The sequence below is a fragment of the Uranotaenia lowii genome, chromosome 3, assembly GCF_029784155.1.
Source record: "Uranotaenia lowii strain MFRU-FL chromosome 3, ASM2978415v1, whole genome shotgun sequence".
Taxonomy (NCBI): domain Eukaryota; kingdom Metazoa; phylum Arthropoda; class Insecta; order Diptera; family Culicidae; genus Uranotaenia; species Uranotaenia lowii.
In genome coordinates this window covers 47,901,031-47,907,030 of record NC_073693.1, presented here as the reverse complement: position 1 = coordinate 47,907,030, position 6,000 = coordinate 47,901,031, and the positions used below count along the sequence as shown (strand labels likewise).

Here is a 6,000-nt window from a genome sequence, read left to right as displayed (position 1 = left end):
CTTGAAAGATGTACGCTTTAGTATTAAGTAGAATTTAGATCTCTTCATAGAAACAAGAAGTTTCACTGAGATCCTAGATGTGTGTGTTCGTTTTTAAAGAATAAAAAAAAACTTAAAAAGTATGACTCAAAACTGTCAAAAAAAGGACACAAAAAGGGCACTCTATTACACAAAAATGATACAAAATATTCGCAAAAATAATAAAAAAAGCTACACAAATTATACAAAAAAAAACAATAATACATAAAATCACACAAAACTTTTATCAAAATTACACAGAAATGAGAAAAAAATACACCCAAATCACACAAAAATGACGAAAAAACCAAAAAATTACTTTAAAACCAAATTTACACTATAATGGCAAAAATGATACATAAATAACTAAAACATTACATTGTAATGACAGAAAACTAACACAAAAATTACTAAAAAATGACACAATAATGATACAAAAATAACACAATTATGACTAAAATGACAAAGATTTCAAAAATCACATCAAAAAGACACAAAAATTTAATGAAAATTGCACAAAAATGACCAAAAAAATGCACAAAAATAACACAAAAAAAAAGAAATGACTCAAAAATGATATAAAAATGGTACAAACATGACACAAAAATGACAAAAAAGACACAAAATTACATAAAAAGGCTCAAAATTTAAAATTATTGACATAAAAATAAGTAGAAAATATAACAATAATGACACAAAAATGACACAGAATTATATATTAGTTTGAAAGAAATGACTTAAAAATAATACAAAAATGAAAAAATGACTCAAAACTGATACAAAAAATACACAAAAATAACACATAAATGTCACAAAAATGACACAAAAATTACACAAAAATTACACAAAAATTGCACAAAAATAACAAAAACATAAAAAATAACACAAACATAAAAAATCTACTTAAAAAAACTGAAAAATGACACAAAATTTTTTGAGTTATTGTCACGGAAACGACACAAAAATACACGAAAATTATACAAAAATTAAACAAAACAACATCAAATTTTCAAAAAATGGCACAAATTGACACAAAAACATACCAAAATTACACCAATAAAACACAAAAATAACGCTAAAACTACACAATAATTACACAACAATAATTTAAAATTTCACAAAAGCTTCTTTTAAATTACACAAAATTGACAAAAAAATTGTACAAAAATTTCATTCATAAAAATAACACAAAATTGAAAAAATGGTACAAAAATTGCACAAGAATAACAAACAAAAATTGCACAAAAATAGCATAAAAATAATACAAAAATTACACAAAAATGACTCAAAATTGATACAAAAATATCACAAAAACTTCATAAAAAATACATAAAAATATCACTAAAATTACACAAAAATGACCAAAAATTATACAAGAATGGCTCAAAAATCACCCAAAATGACTCAAAAATAACACAAAATTAGCTAAAAAATAACATAATAATGTATGTATCTATGTAGGTGGGTTTTTTCGCCAGTTTGCCAACGCATGTGATCACTTGCCATGGCTTTGTATGAGCACAAAAATAACACAAATTTAAAAGAAATGACAAAAAATCAAATAATGGCACAAAAGGACAAAAAATTACACGAAAATGACACAAAAATCAAATGAAAATGGCACACAAATGGCACAAAAAGACAAAAAATTACGCAAAAGTGACTCAAAAAAGACACAAAAATGACAGAAAAATAACACAATAATGACACTAAAATTACCGAGAATAACATAAAATTTACAAAAAAAAAACTACACAAAAATAACATCAAAATTATACAAACATTACACAAAAACTACAAAAAATAACACAAAAATTGCACAACAATGACACAAAAATATTACAAAGATTGCACAAAAATGACTCAAGAATGAATCAAACAAGACACAGAATGATAAATTAAAAAATAAATTTACAGACAAAAATAACATAGTCTGCTAGAATTGATGTGTTTGTTTTTAATTTGAAAGGGTGATTGAGATGTTTTTCCTAATTTTTTTTTTTTTGAAAAATCATCAGTTTCGATTCAATTGCTCATATTTCAAGATATGTGAGCAATTTTATTAGCACCGAATGATTGTTCTCTCCTAACCTTCTCTCTTCTCGATTCACGATCAACAAGTTCACTCACGCATATGAGACTTAATTCCCTTAATTATATCAGCCAACGCCAAAACAACGACACCAAAATTTGCGATGGTAGAAAGTGGAATCGAGAGATCACAACGCTCGAGCAGGGCGTTGTTGTTTTTTTTTTTTTTAATTCTGGAATCCACTGAGTGATTTTCGTCTTCTCTTTGTACTCCTCATCAAGAAATGAGCTACGAACTCTGAAGCGACTAAAAGTAAAAGATAAACGATTAAAATGGAAAAACGAACAAAATTGATCGCACATCCAAAGCCTCCAGTCTCCGTTTTCTACCATCTTCGCCTACGGCTTCGCACGAAACGTGGATGAATCAAGCAAAATGTCTGAGCCAAAGTCGTTAGTTTTGTTTCTTTGACAAGTGTTCCGTCGTTTTCGGTTGGAAATCCACTTTCAAATTGGTAAGTTTTGGTTTCAATCTTATCTTTTAACGTAGTACTTTTAAATTTTTCATTTGAATTAAACCATTTTCGGTTCAGTCGGTTTGAATTATCAAAAAGATAATCCCGTTGAATGATGATCGAATGAGCAGGAAAAAATGACGACAGCCAGTCGCCTGCCTGTTGGGGATATGGTTCATTTTTTATTTTTAGAACGTGAACTCGGCAAACGCGTGGTAGTGAATCAGTTTCCCCTTGCTGGAAGTGTGAGTGATGGTGTTGTGGTAGAATCGTTTATGTGTTTCTGCGGCCGGTTAACAACTGTGCAAAATCGCGTGGACTGTTAGGAATGCAAACAAAACAAATGTGATTGATGCAGTTCAGTTCAATCAGCTGGGTACAGTGAGAAGAACATGAAAGATTGTTGATGACTGCATTTTGTTGAACCAGATAAAACAATTACAATTATTTATGAATTTATCAAAATTTATCAAATGTCATTTGGACATAAGATTTTTCATCTGAAGACTTCTAGTGAATTTTTTGAGATTCAGTTCAAAGTGTTTTTAACAAAAATATTTTTTTTTGCAAGGAATCTCTGTTCATGTAAGTTCCGCGAAGCTACCGTGGTTGAATTAAAGGGATTCTTTCGATTGCTTTGGACTCAGTTTCGCGAAGATAACCAACCGAATTCGGACCAATTTAGTGCGCTGATGACACAACTTTCCTGACGACGATAAGTTTTGGCGAGTGAGCTGTCAAAACAATCAGTTCGTTCTCTGATCAAATTCGGACAGTTTTCCAACCGAAATCGGCCAGTTTTCCGATCAAAATCGGACAAAAACTGATCTGGATCCAAACGCTCTGCCGTGATAGTTTTGTAGTTTTTTTTTCCTTGTTTTATGTATTTTCATAGCAATTTTCGGGAATTATAGTTGTTAGGAAATTAAATTGATTCAATTTATATTCTTCTGCGGATTCTTTTTGATAAATTTATCGACAAAAATGAAGCTTTTCCGGCCAACTCAGTTGACTCCGGTCTCTATGCGACGACGATGATGCAGGAGGTTCTGTACTTTAAAGAACTTCTCTTGGATGGTATTGCATCGAATGTTGTAAAGGTGTTAAATGCGATTATGGCACTCTCTAGAATGTAAATAACATATTATTGATAAGTTTTAATCGAAAATATAACTACAAACTTACCAGTAGAGGTTCAATGCGAAGGCCCGTTCTTCGTCCTCTTTCGGCTTTCGGTTCACAAATGACAGCACATTATGAAGAAACCAGATTGCTGTGATTGAAAACCAAAACTGATCGTATTGTTTTCAATTAGTTTTAACTCGGCTCAGAAAAACTGACCGAATTCCAACCAAAACCGTACCGATTCGAACCAATAGATTTCGATTTCTGACATTCAATACTGTTTGAAGGCAGTGGGGAAATGATTCGGAAAAACCTAGAGGAAGAAAACTGCAGATTCAAAAGTAAACATCGAAATCAAATACACCAGCTAGATTATCCAATACCAGTCTGTCAACTCTGTCGTAAATATAAACTTTGAACTACAGACCTCGTTCGATTATAGGAACACGCCCGTACATTTTGTGATGCCAAAATCGAATGTTGCCAAAATCGAACGGTTTTTTTTCTCAGTTATTTTTAAAGATTAACTTTTTTTTTACATGTTATTTTAGTCAATCTCCGACCATTTAGAGTCATTTCAAATTTTTTGACGCATTTTGCCCTTTTCTTATTTTGTTTATAATGTTTGTTTTTATTTGTCATTTTTGCAGTAAGTGTCATTCTTCATCAATTTTTTTATGTTTTTTGTCATATTCAGTCTTTTGTTTGAATTTGTTTTGTAAATTTTTCATCTTTTTGTAATTTATAATTTAAATATATAGTAATGTATAAGTAATAGTAATATATAGTAATTTATAATTTTTTTAAAAAACTTTTTATTGTTGCATTTAATCACCATTTCAGAACATAAAAACGTATTAATGGTGTATGTCTAAATTAAATTGGTTTTGATTAGAGTGTCCTACCCGGGATTTCCCGGTCGGGAATTCCCGGGAATAGAAAATCCCGGGAATTCCCGAAACCAATAAAATTAGCTAAATTACTAAAAATTTACACCATCAAAATTGGACAAATGAATCAGATTGAGCAAGGAAAATGATAGTTCTACCTAGATGGCTTAATCTTAAATATTATGTTTCTCATTTGTTCATTGAATTTGATAAAAAAAATGTTTTTCCTGTCGAAAACTTAGTGTTTAGTTTAATTAAAAAACGACAAAATATCTATTAAACCAACCAATAGTGAAACGCTACGGAAAGAATCTGAATGTTCTATTTTGCAACACTCATCATTTAGATTTTCCGTTTCGGATGTTGAAAGTAGAAAAATCATCAGTAAAGAAATGACATATTGTAAAACAAATGAATAGATATCTTAAAATTTACGATATTGTATGTGATGGAGAACCGACCAGGTTCTTTTTGCTGAAGGTACCTTGGGATGTGTTTGTTGGCGAATAGATCCTACCATAGGATCTATGGTTGGTAACGTTAAATCCTACCGTCCAAAATGGTTTGAAAATTCCGGAATTTCGGGGTAAATTTGGCCTTTTCAGAATCCTGAGACCACACGGAATCACACTCGCGTATTTAAGTTAGGAAAAAACAATTTTATTAAATTCAATAATAACACCACTTAATTTATTGTACTCTATATTCTTCTAACTTAAATTCTACGCAAGAAACAATGGTCGATGCCGAACGATGGTTAGACGATCGCGGCCGAGGATCAACTGCTTCGGGTGATCGCGCCAAAATCGTCGGGTACTGTCGGCTACTACTGCTGCTAGTGTACCATCATCGGGTTCGCTCTTCGGGTCCGTTGAATAGTAGCTCACCTTAGTGAGCTGGTGTAGTGCGGTGTAGTAGCTGACAGATTTGATGAATGGGTCGAGGGGCTTTTGTATAAACAGTATGAATAACCTGAAGTCTAGCTAACAAATTTCTATCGATAGTGAGAAATCTCTCACATTTATTTCAATTTATTGCAGCTAGAATCAGACCATTTTGTTGGTTAAAGTACTTTGTTTTTGGATCTTCGGGTTGCTTATTGAATTTTTGATGCATTAAAAAAAGTTTAAAATGGTTTGCAATACCTTAGATTTATAAAATACCATATTGATAAAGACTCGTACACAAGGTTGCCGAAAAAAACTGCTGTGTTTTGACGAAAAAAAAATCTGACTTTCTGTGATTTTATCTAAAACTTCTGTAGCGGTTTTCTGTGATGCTTTTGCCGTCAATTTCATTCATAAATCATGTCAAATTACGTCTTTTTACATTTTACTTAAGAAAAATCAATTAATATTAACAATTTTATCATATTTTTCCCATTCAGAGATAATCATCAAAAATTTCTATTGATATAAAAA

The 6,000-nt window shown here is 31.0% G+C and overlaps 1 protein-coding gene across 4 annotated transcripts in view; it reads left to right on the top strand.

The window, feature by feature from the left end:
• The first annotated feature begins 2,390 nt into the window (after positions 1-2,390).
• The window catches only part of LOC129755512 (uncharacterized), a 30,378-nt gene continuing 26,768 nt past the window's right edge, over positions 2,391-6,000 (top strand). The window contains exon 1 of one of the 4 annotated variants that reach the window (XM_055752042.1): positions 2,391-2,564. The gene's annotated coding sequence lies outside the window, so the exon portion shown is untranslated. The remainder of the gene's footprint in view (positions 2,565-6,000) is intronic. The other 3 variants (XM_055752043.1, XM_055752045.1, XM_055752044.1) reach the window with 3 other exon arrangements.